Source organism: Leuresthes tenuis, unplaced genomic scaffold, assembly GCF_036924035.1.
Source record: "Leuresthes tenuis unplaced genomic scaffold, fLeuTen1.0.hap1 SCAF_16, whole genome shotgun sequence".
Classification (NCBI taxonomy): domain Eukaryota; kingdom Metazoa; phylum Chordata; class Actinopteri; order Atheriniformes; family Atherinopsidae; genus Leuresthes; species Leuresthes tenuis.
This window is the reverse complement of record NW_027325370.1, coordinates 29,441,446-29,457,223: the sequence shown is the minus strand read 5'-3', so window position 1 is coordinate 29,457,223 and position 15,778 is coordinate 29,441,446. Positions and strand designations below refer to the sequence as shown.

Below are 15,778 nucleotides of genomic sequence, written 5' to 3'. Positions count from 1 at the left end.
AGTCTTTGGTCCATGACAAGTGTGCTTTTTCTATCCGTTTCCTCCTTGCCAGACATAACATATTTTCCATTTTTTTAAAAACATTTTTATTTTAGTTTGTTCTGTTTTTTTTTTTTTTTTGCACATTAAATGTTAGTTTTAATACCAGTACAACAAAACAAACAAACAAAAAACCTGTAATCGTCAATAATACATGTCATAACAACTTTTTGGTTTAGGTTTTAAGTGAAGTGATGTTTCGCAGCTTTGGGTCACCTATGAAGGAAAAGAAAGGAGGAAAAAAACTGGGGCGGGTAACGCGATTTCATGCAATGACATCACTTTTCCTCCAACCCAAACACTAACAGCGCCGGGGCGGAGGACGGGAGATGGGGGACACCTCTGCGAGGAGCGCGAGCTACACGTTTTAAGTTCATGAAAAAACAACAACAATTGTTTACTTTTATCAAGCATGGTACGGTGGCGACAGCCTCCAAACGGACAAGGTGAGTTCTGAGACACTGAAAATGGCCTTTAATATGCTTAATGCTCGCTTGGCCGAGATTTGCAAGAATGCCGACTGAGACTAGGTTTTTGTAGTGAAATCACCGGTGAAATGTTGAACTGCAAGGACGTGCACGTTAAGTGCTGGCGTACCGCTGCTGTGTGGTAGTACCCGGGATTACTGTGAGGTTATCTGTGTTAGCGAGAGAAACGTTAGGGCGTCACAGCTTCACTCCTATTGAAGGGGACCCATTTCAGTGCGGTGCAGTGTTTGGGTTCGGAGGGCCCGTCCTTGACAAAGAGGTGGGGGGGGCGACATTTTACTAAGTCCTCCACATCCAGGCCAACGCTGGTTTTGTTCAGTGGTTTTGTACGGTTATTGAAATACATCCAGTCGTAGATTTAGCCTCGAAAACCTGACTATGGAACATGGAAAGGAAGTGCCGACAGGCTCATGTAGGTGCGACTCTTTTTTTTCTTTTCTTTTTTTTCTTCCCACCAGGCACCGATACGTCCATAAAAGGCATCTTATAGAAATTGTCTGCATCTCTTCTTCTAAGTACCGTCTGTGAAGATATCCCGTCTGTAGCCGGGTTTGCTTCACATCCAGGTGGCCTCAGTAACTGCTGGTGAATGGGTTAATGCAGCAGGGCTGCTCTGCAGAATGAGCCACACTGAAATAATGTATGAAGTTTGAAGCAGTAGATCTGCATCACTGTGCGAATGGATGTCTGTTTACGGGTTTATTTTACTGGGTGATTAGAAATTTATTTTAATTTATTTTTGCTCACAGTGGTGAACATGGCCAGTGTGGAAACCTGTCACTATCCATTTTACAACCTTGAACGTGGACACTCTTGCATGCTAATCTTCATATAACCCTTTTCTTTTAAGTGTTAAAGAGTGTGAGTAGTTACTCTGACTTATAGACCCTTCTAGATGGAACAGTCTCAAAAGTACAGAGCAAAAGCTTTCACTTTGACGATAGAATAAAGAGCAGAATTGACCAATGAAATATCAGAAATTAATAATAAATTCTCTTTTGAGAATTCTCATTTTATCATTTTTTTTCCAAAATTGAAAGATATGACTCCATGATTACCAAAAGTAGGAATCCGGGAACATTTCTGCTGTTTCAGTTTTAAAAGGGTCCTTCTATTCTTCGGTGAAAGGATTTATTTATCAGCCACAACACAACAACTTATTGGGAGCAGTGAGCACATGTTAATGGGTTGTGCTTTAACAATGCTGCTTTTCACTAAATGTGACTTCACATTTTCTGAATGGTTCCCGGTCACGAGGAGTGGATTGTTCCCTGTTTGTTACCATCTCATGAGGGATTTTTCTGACTATAACACACGCGTCAGTAATGCCAATATGTTGTCTTAGCCAGTGATTAAAGATTTAAAACATGCAAAAGTTGTGTAGCTATTAAGGGTACTCCTTGTTGGAGAAAAACATCCCGACATAATGATCTGGGCCTGTTTGTTTGAGGTCAGGGATGCGTTCATGCTGTTTTCATTAACTTATTATTTACTAAACAAGGACCCAGATTGGGTTGAGAAGAAATGAGAATTGAATGATTGTTCCAACCCTCCTGGAAAGGTTCACAGAGATGGGGAACAATTATCTACATATTCTCCTGACAGCAGTGTTGCAGTTTGTTGTAAGTATTTCATTGGAAAGGAATCTTATCAAGTCAATGTAAAATCTTTCATATGTTATTCTTGATTTCATAAGAAAAAAGGAATTTTTGGATGTAGGATTTTCTTTTAATAGGAAAGCAAGAGTTTCAATGTCCTAATTTCAATGCTATTGCGCAACATATCATATAGTACATATGAAAAATATATAGCAGTTTCGTAATAAAGGTTAAAAAATGCACAATAGCTATATTTTCTTTCTGTATGACATGTCATAAAATATCAGCTCCCGCTGCACAGCTGATGATATTTCTGCTCCTGTTTGACCCGACACGATGTTGATATCAGCAGCTGCCATTCCTGTCCAAGACAGTGATGTCATATTAGAGGAGAATTTGCTGAATCAAATCTCATCCTGCGCAATATTTAACACAGTCCTTTCACTTTTTTACTTCTCCTGTACTTACAAGGTTGTTTACTTTTGAGTTTTTCTCCCAACTACTAATGGCTAGGTTTAGGAGTTAAATTTAGACCGCTAGGGTTGGCACGGATGTGTATTGTTGGGTTTAGACATTAAGGAATACATGGTTAGAGTTGAAAACCATAGTTATCCTCAGACTACACTGTTTGATTCTCATTGGTCACAGTTCCCATCTCGTGACTACTTTGAGCTCCAGCTGTGATGTCACTGAATGACAGAATTTCCCACCCATGTGGCACCACCCAGACAGTGTTGTATCATGTCTAAGTCCTTAAACTGGTAGTCACTTCAGACACCCAGACATTAGCTGTCAAGCACAGACAGGGTTTATTTAATTATTTTTTTAACTAAATGCAGCATCTATACTCACCATTCGTAAATAATAACACATGGAATGAATGTGCAATGAATTGTCTGATTAATTGTTATAGAAATGTATAAATTAAAGTTTATTTTTTCCCTTTTGTTTTTGTTTGGGATTTTTGGTATCAATGATTGTGATCACCACTATTTGCTGACACATCACTTCCCAAGTTGCTAAGCTTTCTGTCTTAGTTTGGCTTAAATCAAACTGTACTTACAGTGATGCTCTGTCATTTGTTATTGCAACTAAAGCCATGAGTAACCCTGTCAGTAGATGCTCATCAAAACTCAGAACTGTCGTTCAAATATTAAACTAAAAGCTAAACAGTCTATGTCAGTGAATTTGTTAAAGACGTAACAAGGATAGGGTTATAGCTCAGTCGATTTCCGTCTTCCACATGTCGTTGGACAAGATACTGAACCCTGTCCATTAGTGTGAATGTGTGTGATAGAAAAAAGAGCACCGTGTAGCTTGAAGCACTGCAGAGACTAAGAAATGCTTTATGAGGGAATGTGGCTCAATGAAGTGACCACGCAGAGCTGCTAACATCTCATCCTGATGTGTGACCCCTGAGGTGGGGGTTGGGGGTTCTGAGATGCACCCCCTAGCTAACATTTATGGTGTTTGTGCCTACATTGGGGCTTGATTGAAGTTTTGAGATAGTGTTTCCAAGCTGTGCCTCATTACATCATGAAAAGCCGAGCCAGTGACTTATTCAAGTGTAATGGGCAGTATAAGTGCTGGCGCTCTCGGTTCTCCTGTAATCGTTCACAGGTGTTCTGCACGCCTTTTTGTCCCACATCTTCTAGCAGGCGGCCGGTGCAGATGCTTCATACAGTCTGAAGGCTTTATTACCAATGTTGGGGTAACATAGCATGGAGTTGGTTTTAATTTGGCTCTTGGTTCCGTTGACTGACTGACTCTGTTGACAAAGCGGGGTTGAAACGATAAGGAAACCAGTCATTTTGTTGCAAGTTTATTCATGTAATTTTTAAAGATGCTTTTCCACATCTATTTCTCTATATTATCAGAATTTAGAAGGTGATTATTTCTCAGTTGATGAACCTGTTAATCAGCTAATTTCAGCTCTTTAGAGCATTTTTTTCCCATCACAATGGCTTTGATTTCATGGGCAACTTTTTAGTGCATTATAGGCATTTTGCTGTTTTTATAGAGAGGAAAGGCCAACAGGACAATCATTTATTCAGATTTAAGTCTAGTGTAGGAGAACAGACTGGTCGGACCTTAACGCAGTCACCCTGTCTCTCTTATACTCCCCCTCCCCTCTGCAGAAAGGGCTCTGCTTCGAAGATAGGGCAAGCTTGGGCTGAGACCCCTCCTTATCAGCTATCAGCTCAGTCCTTTATCACCCAGTGCATGCAGGTATTGTAGTTACCATGGTTATACACCAAAGACATCTCTAGAATCTGCATTAGCTTAGTGAAATATTCCTCAGTTAGCCCACAGAGGTGATATGATACAACAGACTCCCAGCAGGGGGTAGAGCCAACTGCAAGACATCATCATCTTCATCACAACTGTTTACACACACACACACACACCCACGCGCGCACACAGAGCAGATCCTCACATCAAAGGAATCGTCTTTGCCTGAATTGTTTCCCCATAGACTTGTTTTTTTTTTCCTCCCTTTTGAACCTCCTCAACTTGAGCCTCAGGATAATTTGTGCTTGAGCTCACTGTCTTCTGTGAAATACACATGATTGTGTATATTGAAGGAATCCTGAGCGTGTGTGAGAGAGCCCCATTCAAATGTAGAGGACTTCAAAATCCACCCCACAGAGGAATTTGAGGTTATACAGACAACTTAAGCTGGCAAAACACCTCTTTAACCACTACAGCTGTAACAAACATTCAATTTATCAGTCTGGCCAGAGAAAATATCGCTTGGAATGTAGCTTTAATCAAAAGCTAACTGTATCCACACTATGTCCTGTTTGACCAAAAAGGATTGAATGGCCACAGATTTTTTGACTTATTTTGCAGAAGCAGTTTAAAGTTATGAATTGTGATAGCTGGATTAAGAGTGCAGATAAAGAAAAGCACCTACAGTGGAAGGTTTTGTCTTTGTTCATGCCGTCTTGAACAGTGTTTCTTTGTGCAGCACTGTAGTTTATTTTCATTTGTCTTAAAATAAGATGCTATTTAGGAGCTTTAGGCACCCCACCACCACCTACTTAATCCCAAATCTCTTTGAAAAAGTGCTCAGTGAACTGCTGCTGTGTAAGTGTTTTCAAATTCTCACAAGCTTCCTGTTTCAAAGCCTCTCCCATCGCCTTGGACTGTATACCTACGGTTCTTTGTGAATGCCATGGAGGATCTCCATATATAACCCTACGTTTTATACATGTGTACTGTGTATGTATTTATATATGAGTAAGTAACCATAAATGGGTCTTTCTCTTGGCCAGACTTTGGGAAAAGGATGTGGATTATGAGAACATCTGATTCTGATCTGATGCTGCTGGCGACCAGATGTGACCAGTCAATTGTCATGCCACACGTGATTCTTCTTTTGTCTGTTGTCATTGCTTTGCAAACACCTTAATCTGTCCAGTGCTCTGTGGGTAAACTGGCTTCCCTGAGCCTAATATGGGTGAAAATGAGATAATGAGGTAGTTACTGCGGCAGCAGAAATTTATTTGGAATTAGGAAAAATGTATATGATGTTAGAATAAAGGCTCAGTCAGTTAGCATGCGGTTGAAAACTGCTATTCTTAGGTCTTTTCAAGACAATTTTATACTTTAGAATTTTGGTTAGAGTTGCTAAATAGAATCAAATGACAAAAATAAGATAAAAAATATGTAACTCTGTCTTTTACACTTTGAGTAAAATAATCTAATATCACATTTACAGTTTGTGAGTGACACAGGATGTTAGCCATTGCTTTTAGAACCTGTTATAACCCCTTTGTGCAAAACTAACAGTGCATCCTCAAGACAATCACTCAGTTGTTGGGTTCTTTGTAAAGGCCTCGTGATGGCTGTTTATTGGATAGGTGCTGTTTAAGTATTGTTGAATTAAATCTAGAATTTCCAGTTTATCAGCCGTGCACATAGGATTAGAGGAGTTTTAGCTAATTTTTCAGTACAAAACAGCTTAAATTATTAATAGCAAGTCTCTGAATCTGCCATCTTAATTTGAAATCATTGTTCTCGTACAGAAACTGCATACATCCACACCAGGCACTTCAGCTCATTTCTGCAAAGCTTTTGTCCATATTATAACACGTTAACACCTCTGTTGCTGTGCAATTGTGGAGGACACGTGAGCTTGAACCAGTGACAGAAAACCAGCAAAGAAACATGGTGGCTTCTTGCTAGTGTCTCTTGCTATCAGATTACAACAACCTCTTCAGTGAAAGAAGGTCCTGAGTTACAGCATTTTAACAAAAGAAGCAGAATTCAAATGGTTTCGTAGAACGGTTTAATGTTTCTCCTTCGTCTTACCAGTTAAGATCGATAACAGCATGGAACTTCACCATTACTTGTATCAGTCAGTACACATACATGTACAGGCTGGGTCATTTAATTAAACAACTGTCCATGTCTCAGTATACAAGCATGGGAGGATTTATAATCAAAATTATGAAGGAATAGTAAACCAAGTTTTGCTCTAAGGCCTAATAAATGTCCTAAAAATGGAAAAGCCTTGACTGTCATGTGTATGTCTGTACAATTCAACAGGAATTGTACAGACATACAGCTTTTCTGAAAGCACTGATAGGTAATCTCATTACGTCTTTGATCCCCTCATTGTGCAAGTGAAGCAGCTCACTCAATAAAAATTCTACTTAACACTACTTAATTCTCAAAGTTACTATGAGTGGTGATGTTGGCAGCAGGTTCTATATTGGTTTATGTAGTAGTGGCCTTCATGCCACTTTCTGGCACCTCTGTTTCTCAATATAGCTGGTGAGCCACTTTACATTTATGTGTAAAGTGTCCATTTAACATAGTTAGCATCTGCATTATCTTGTCCACATCATCTGTTCTCATGCAAACAAAGATGATAACGCTCAATTTGACACAAACCAAAAAGGCGGGACACCCTGTCTACGCCATAGCACTGAAAGCAGAGATTTCAAGTGATTATGCAATCCACTGATTTACAATAGAGTTGTATCAAAACAGAGAGTGCCTTTATGATGGTGTTAAACCTTCCAAATATGGAAAGTAAAGCAGATTGATACTTAAAACCTAATTATAACATATAGCTTACCCATAGGGTCTCATCTGAATGTTAACTGGAACTAAGATTTTTTTTTTTGCTATGTACATCCATCCGTTCAGATAGAATATTTCATTTAAAACAAATAAGTCATGTCATATCAAATGTGTCCTATTCAGTTTATAGTTTTTTCTTCCTACTTCTGTGGATGAGAAAAAGGGAAATTAACTGGAGAGCAAGATTGACTTAAAAGTAAGAAGAGGTACAGTAATGAGAAAACAAGTGCTCAGTTTAGGGAGGCCATAGCTATGTCACCAACAATGAGCACACAGTCAGTTGACGGACTGCTGGATCATTTCAACTTAAAAATTTGGAATGTAATGGAAGCTGTTGCACCAATAAGAAACAAAAGCACAAGCAAATAGAAAACACCATGGAGAAACACCATAACAGTCAAAAACCTGAAAAGAGAATGCAGGAAAGCTGAATGTAAGTGGAGGAAAACAAAGCTTCAGATTCACTATGAGCTGTATAAACAAAGCCTGCATAGTTATAACAATGAGCTGTGCAAGGCCAGAGAGCTGCATTTATCTGAAATAATTAATAAGAATGTCAACAATTCCTGAACTCTGTTTGCTATGGTTGAAAAACTCACAAATCCTCCTAAACAGTCAAACCCAGACCTCCTCTCCACTGAGAAATGCAACGAATTAGCCAAATAATCAAACAATTAGACAAAAACATTCACGCCACACAGACCAACAACAAAACTAATCTGTGTCTAAAACCTACAAATAACTCTGATGTTATGTCACAATTTAATATTGTTGATTTGAAAATCCTAGAAGAAACTTGCACTTGCATAATACCGTCCGACTTTTTAAAAACTGTTTTTGCCTCAGTAGAAAGTGATCTCCTACAAATAGTTAGCAGCTCACTGCCATCAGGTATTTTTCCCAAGTCACTAAAGACAGCTGCCATTAAGCCACACCTAAAGAAGAGAACTCTAGGCGCTTCTATGATGAACAACTACAGACCTGTCTCTTATCTCTCTTTTATATCCAAGATTATTGAGAAAGTTGTATTTAACCAGCTCAACGACTTTCTGAATGAAAGTGGAAGTCTCAATTACTTTCAATCAGGCTTCCGACGACATCACAGCACTGAAACAGCTCTGGTCAAAGTGTTAAACGACATCAGGTTGAATACTGATTCTGGTTATGTTTCAGTCCTGGTTCTGTTGGATCTCAGTGCTGCGTTTGATACTGTAGATCACAAAATCCTGTTGCACAGGCTGGAAAACTGGGTTGGACTTTCTGGAGTGGTCCTTAACTAGTTCAGTTCCTATTTAGAAGGCTGGAGTTATTTTGTTACAATTGGCAGCTATGAATCTGAGCGAGTGGCCATGCCTTGTGGAGTCCCCCAGGGGTCACTTCTTGGACCTCTTCTATTTAACTTGTAGATCCCTTTGGGTCAGATATTGCAGAACTTTAACATCAATTATCACAGTTATCCAGACGATACGCAACTTTCTTTTAACTGAACTTCCCAGGACTGGACTTAGACCCCTGTCTATAAGTACTAGCTGCTCCCACGAAGATAAGTATCTTCTTCCCCTCTCACATGCTGACCCTGATGCTAATTGCAATGTTTTTAAACAAGGTCCTTTACCCTGTTCTTATTTTTCTGAGGACTCCTTAAAGTCTCTCTGTGTTGATAAAAAATTGATAATGACTTTTGCCATGAATTTAAATTTACTGAATCTCAGAATAATATGAAAAACACATCGAGGACTATCAATGAACTTCATAAAAAAAACTGAAAAAGGAGTTAATAAAGCTCTATCAGATTCCCTCGAAATAGCTAATGAATTAAATAATTTCTTTGTCTCTATTGGTCCTTCACTCGCAGAGAAGATACCACAGACCCCGCTATCCACTGCAGGGATTAAGAGCCCCCCCCTTCTTCTTTTGCATTTTGCCCCAACACTGAGATTGACCTCATTGACGTTGTAAACAAAATTAAACTATCTGCACCAGGTCATGATGAATTGAAATCCTCAATATTTAAAAGAAGCCTTCCATATATCATCAAACCTCTCCTTCATGTTTTTTTTTTATCTCTCCCTTGAAACCGGTCAGTTCAATCTCTTCAAATCTGATGATCCCTCAATATTCTCTAATTATAGACCAATATCCATCCTTCCATGTTTCTACAAAGTTTTAGAAAAACTAGTTTATAATCATTTGTCTAAATAACTTAATGAGAATAACATTTTATACGACCATCAGTGCGGGTTCAGAGAGAATCATTCCACCTCTATGACCTTCACTCGACTTGTAGAATACATTACTAAGGCTACCGATAATAAAGAATTATCTCGATATATTGAAAGCATTTGATACGGTCAATCATGACATTTTATTACAGAAACTTTCTCTTTATGGTTTATGCAACTCAAATCTGTCATTTTTCAAAAGCTATTTGTCTGATTGAAGGTAATTTGTTTCCTGGATACCTCATCTGACTTAAAGTTGCTTTCATGTTGTTTGCCCCAAGGATCAATTTTGGACCCTTTACTGCTTCATATTTATGTAAATGACCTATACATGTCATCAACTAAAGCAAATTTAACTTTGTTTGCAGATGACTCCAATCTGGTTTAATACAACCTACCACTTAAAATAATCTACTAAGTTGGATTTTTAATTTTGCAGGCACAAAAAAAGTACTATATTGTTTCTATAAGGAGGAGAGTCAGTAGAAAAGTATGTACACCTGTCGGTGTTGCTGTTTATGCCCAACAGAGTTTCGCTTAATGATTTTAGCCTTTAAACTCCACGTTTCAGTTAAAACTCTGGAAGAGCTTTTAGCTCTGACACTCATAATCACTCATAGTCTCATAATCAAGGAGACATGGAGATCACTTTAGTTTTTGAGCAAATCAACACTACTTATGTTTATTTTATTATTTAAACTTTTATTTTGTGTGATAAACACCACAGACTCATTCATTGTCTAATCTGTGTTAGACACAGATCCAACGTCAACAGTGTAGAGCAGATATCAGCAAATATGTCAAAATATTAAAACACAACCTCAACATCTCATGCTGTAGATTCCCTTGGTAGTGCGATGAATAGCCTATAGTTTATGCAAATGTAACAGCAAACACATACTTCAAATGATACAAAAGAATTGGAAAAACAAGCTTTTTTATTTTTTTGTTTTTTTTCACTTTATTTTGAAAATTGAATGAACAAATTACATACGAATTGTTCTTCCTCCTGAGCTACACCAGCAATGTGAATTCTGTTGCACATGTGTTGATATTGGACATTTGCCTCATTCAAATCTCCCAACAATGTAAATCAGAAGAAGCAACCTGTATTACAGATAAACGAGCAGTTTCTTTTCTTTCCTTTTTGAGTGTGTTTGCTCATCAGGTCATTTAAAAAAAAAGAGGAAAAAGTTGTGTTATTTTTTTAGTTGCTGTAACAATACCTTACATGGTCGCTTGACATTATAAAACTGACAGATTCTTGAGTGTTACTTTGAAACATGAAGGTTGTCATGAATGTAAAAAAATTAACAGTCTCAAAAAATGAGAAACATGCAAACAACAACAAAAACCTTTTGAGAAGTTAGCCTAATCTCTAAGGTTTTATTGAAAATTACTCACTTTGCTCTCATATATGATTTCTCTTTGGGATACCGAAATAACTTTTCATTTTCTTGTGAATCATGAGTCTTTATAAGTAAGGATGGGTCGTGGCTTACCACTTGTGAATGATCCATTATTAATTTATTTTTCTTTTCTTTGTTTTTTCTTCGTGGGGAGGGGAGGAACACTATACCACCATAATCAATACTCAGGGGTACCTTAGAAAGCATTTGAACCCATCACAATTTATCGCAATATCCAGAAATGTAACCTGAGCTGTTACACAGGAAGGAAGCCATATATCAACACTGTGGTACAATGCTGCCACATTCTCTGAGTACAAGCTCATCTCAGATAGAAAGATGGCGGACATGTGTTCTGTGGTCAGGTGAGTCGACATTTCAGCTACTTTTTTGGAAAAAAAAAGCTCTGGTTATACAATATGTGCCAAAAATAAAAAGAACAACCAAGCTGTTCTTAGCCAAAGCTGCTTTTGTAATGGTATGGGGGTGCATCAGTGTCCATGGCGTAGCATGGTTCCATAGGTTCCATAAATGCAGAGGCGTATACTGAAATTTTGGACATAATGAAATCCTTTCCCAGGATGTCCATGACTTGTACACAGTCCTGCACACTAGAATTATAACTATCCTCTGTTCTCAAACAAATAAAATGTGTAATTAAAAGGAAAGGTCATGTAACACAGTTTTGTGTTACTGGCATTAAATTCTAGATATGTTTATCTAAAAGAAATAAATTTGGTCATTGAAGACGCATTGAAGACGGGTTCTGCATGTAGCGTCAATGGGCTGTTTGAGAAACAGTTATTAGTTGATGTAAGGTTGGCATGATTGGGACTACTTTACTTTTACTTTGATGTTTGAATTAAATTTGAATGCATTTTTAAAGCCAATTGACATTTGTATGTTAGTTGTCTTTATATAGTTTTTATGTGCTGTTAGTGAAGATCTTCACTCCAAAGGGAAGTAGATGGCAAAGAGGATGACAAAAAGCCCTTTATGTTGAAAGTTATCCTTGTGTGAGCTCTATGCCAACATGTGACCAGCTCTCATTCAGGTCACATCAGCCTGCTCAGCCTTTGACCCTCGTAGAAGGAAAGTTACTCCCTCAATGTCCCATTCATTCTTGACTGAAATCTGTATGCATTATTGTAGCAGAGGAATGACAATTCTCCGATAGTTCTTCATTCAGCATTTCCTAGTAACATGAGTAGTTAACTGCTTATGGGCCGCACTGCTGTTTAACATGTGGAGAAATTTCTGTACAGCTGCCAATAAAACAAATTGTTCTATGTGAGCAGTTGATAAATCATGTTGACACAGAAGCAGTGAAACAGTTTTCACTTGATGACCATGTCTTTTCAATGTGCCGCAAAGAATAACAAAATTCACTGCACTGCCTGTATGTAAAAATACTTAAGTGTTGGAGGGAATTATTACAATAAAACATCATTTTAATTTGTTTTCCTGCACAGTAACCAAATCTCCATCCAAATTTTGCATACATTTTCATATAAATTTCCTGAAAATGTGCAAAATGTACCATTTTTGTTGCTAATTCTCCAGTCAGATGCATATTAAGATTAGCTGCGAATGGTGTTCTCAGATATATGATTGACAAGCATGAACCAAATATAAAATTATGGAAAACTAAAGAAAACTATTTTAATTCCATAGTTGTTATGGAAAGTGCCTTCTTTTTTTCAGTTGCACTGCAAGCACTGGGAACTACAGAAGTTGATAGAACCTGGCTTGTAAGATCTTTTTTGATTAATTCTCAGCACATTGGGCACCTTTACCTTAACTTCACATAACTTGATTAGTCCAAACAACCCATTTTCACTCCCAACTTTTAACATACTGACGCTTGTTCTGGAGCCAGTTGCATTTGTTTTGAACATAGAGTACCTCAACACTTTTGAACATGCAGGGCTTCCCAAGCTGGTAACATAACCATTACACAATGTGTCTCTATGACAACGTAGGATACATGGACAAATCTTTCCTAAGAAGGAACATCCACCCACCCACGAGTCCAATGTGAAAGTGTTTTAATCGCTATATTTTTGCCTGAAACGACTCTTGAGTAGAAGCAGGTTTTTATTCAGTTCTGGCTCTGCATGACACAGGTTGGAACATGACGCCTGGGTGCATGTGCTAATTTTCATGCTGATGTCAGAGTCACACATTTACCTGCCTTATTGTCCCTCATGGAGGTTAATTAACTGACAGCAACAACTCTTCCACAAAAAGAGAAGAGATTGATCAATTTTACCTTCTGCATGACAGCTGGCACAGTTCCATTAGAGATAGTAAACCAGGCTACTTATCTTAGTAGTGTATAATTATCTTCAACTGTCCAAAACAACCTGTAGGATACAGAATAAGGTAATCACTTCACGTTAGTTCAGAGCACTGAAAGTTAACATGCTATTAATGGCAATGAGAACAAATTTAGTCGGCTTTTTTAGTAGATGTACTCCTGTCTGAAGAGCTTGTTTAAACACACTTTCTTTAGTCTGTAAACTGCATAATCAGGAAAGAAAGTAAAAACACAATCCAGTTTTAAACATTTAAAAAAAAAGAACAAAAACACTATTAAGGTTGAACTTGAACATTGGATTCGGTTGACTATCCTCCTCTTATCAACTTATGTAATAACAATGTTATTTATTTATTATTTATTTAATCATTTTCATATAATGTTATTCTGTTGTCATTTACTGTTCGTGCAATTGGTGCACCACTTACTACTGCAGAAGATTAGCTGGCAATATGCAGCTGTATAGCAGTTCCCTATGTGTTGGACTGGGGGTGGTAACCAGAGCTCAACGAGACCTTAGCCCCCAGAGTAGCACAAGCAGTTTGCCATACCTCTGAGATGATTTGGGATCCCCGTTCAGATACCATTTCAGAGGGAATGCCATGAAGACGGACCAGAAGAGCTGCAGTTTCAGCGGATGATGGAAGTTTCTCTAGGGGAATGAAATGAGTGGACTTAGAAAAACGATGAGAATGGTGGTTTTACCTTGCAAGGAGGTCCAGTGACAAAATCCAGGGAGATATGAGACCAGGGCCAACTGGGGACCTTCAGAGGTTGCAGAAGTCCAGAAGGTGGTCGGTTGTTACTCTTACTTCTTGCACACGTAGTGCAAGCGGTCATGTACTCTCTGGTATCTGTCTCAAGGGATGGCCACCAGAAATAGTGCTGAAGAAGTGTGATGGTGCAGTGCATTCCTGGGTGGCAGGCAAACTTGGAGGTACGAGCCCAGTGGATAACGGTGAAGCGGGCTGCAGAGGGAACAAACTGGCAACCCTTGGGGAATCTGTGGCCGTATTCACAAAGCTTTTTTTCTTACCGCTAGGAGTGCTCCTAACTTGCACTAAAACATTTTACTTAGGAGTTTTTCCTTAAAAGTAATTCACAAAACTGCTGAGACCTACTCATACTAAGGATAAATCATTAAGAGTTAACTAAGAGTGACGCACCATTGCTATGGATTACACCTCTGGTAACAGTAAACAATAATAAGTATGGATTTGAATTAAATAAAAGGCGACCACGAGCTAATACGATGTTTTTACCTATAGGGCTAAGTGTAATCACTTATATGTTATACTTTAACTGCATTCCCGGTTGTGGATTGAGATAGGGTGTCAAGAGATATGGCTTGCAGGGATAGCCACTGTCACCCAGCAAGTGACATCTAACTAGTAGATGGTGCCTCTCAAACAGCTGGCTCAGACCGCTCTCCATTAAAATACGCGAATCATGGGTAGATCCAGGCCACTTTGCAACAACATCAAGAATGTTAAAATTTGCATCAAAAACAACCTGCGTGTTGATTTTCTTTTTGATTGACAAACACGTCCTCGTCTACTGATGGCACGATTATTTTGATATGCGTCCCATCAATGGCACCAACCACACTGGGCATGCCTGCAATTGCCATAAAGTTGGATTTGATCCTGTGTCGTTGCTGATTGTCCAAAGGAAACCATATAAACTGTTGTATGATATGTGGTCTAGAGAGCGCGGTGATGGTTTGGTTTATGGCACGGCTGACTGATGATTGCGATTTTTACTAAAATGTCGGCATTGCAAAGTTGCATTTTTCCTGTTGATAAATATTGTACTGTTGCCAAATATTTTGTCTCCGGACTGATCGGGTTATTTCTGTTAGTAGGGGACATTATTCTGTCTCGCCGCAGCCATTTTCTGATTATTTGTGAATAGGTCTTACTGAGTTAGGAGTCCTCTTGAGGACATTTAAGCTCTTCTAGAGTTAGGTGTTACTTTCAGGCCTAAAATCCTTTGTGAATTGCTCTTAGTGAAAAGTACTAAATTTGAGCCCATTATTTTTTAGGAGTTTCTCCTAAATTCGCCAGTTAGAAGCTACTGTTAGCCCTAAGATCCCTTGTGAATACAGCCACTGGTTCTCAATCTGCCATGACATACCAGTCACCAGGCAGGTCAAGGGGAGAATCTGGGCAGGTTCCGCTGATTCCTCTTTGTAAGCAAACCCTGCTTGGACAGGGTGTCTGGTTTGATGTTGTGGGAGTGATAGAAAAAATGAACCAACCAAAAAGCCGGGACCGATGGGCATGGTGGGAGTTTAACCTTTTAGCGTTCTGGAGGTATGAGAGGTTCTTAAGGTCTGTCCACACTATGAAGGGCTGTTTGCCCCTCTCCAACCAATATCTCCATTCTTCAAGAGCAAGTTTGATTGCTAAATGTACCCACATCATAGTTTTACTCAGCGACGGACAGCCGCCGGGAGAAGACTGCGCAGGGGTGAAGCTTACCCTCAGATTCAGACCTTTGATACAGAACGGTAGAGGACTGCATTGGGATTGGGTCCCAACTCAAATCTCGCGGGAGCGGGCGGTATGAACTTTTCTGCGGGCGGGACCGGGTGGCTAAAAAAACC

At 38.9% G+C, this 15,778-nt stretch overlaps 2 protein-coding genes across 2 annotated transcripts in view; one reads left to right on the top strand and one right to left on the bottom strand.

Annotated features, from left to right (window-relative positions):
* Positions 1–15,778, bottom strand: part of LOC140271521 (tubulin alpha-1C chain-like) — a 366,226-nt gene that overhangs the window by 128,254 nt on the left and 222,194 nt on the right. The window lies entirely within an intron of this gene.
* The window catches only part of nckap5l (NCK-associated protein 5-like), a 44,267-nt gene continuing 28,662 nt past the window's right edge, over positions 174–15,778 (top strand). The window contains exon 1 of the mRNA XM_072367817.1: positions 174–485. The gene's annotated coding sequence lies outside the window, so the exon portion shown is untranslated. The remainder of the gene's footprint in view (positions 486–15,778) is intronic.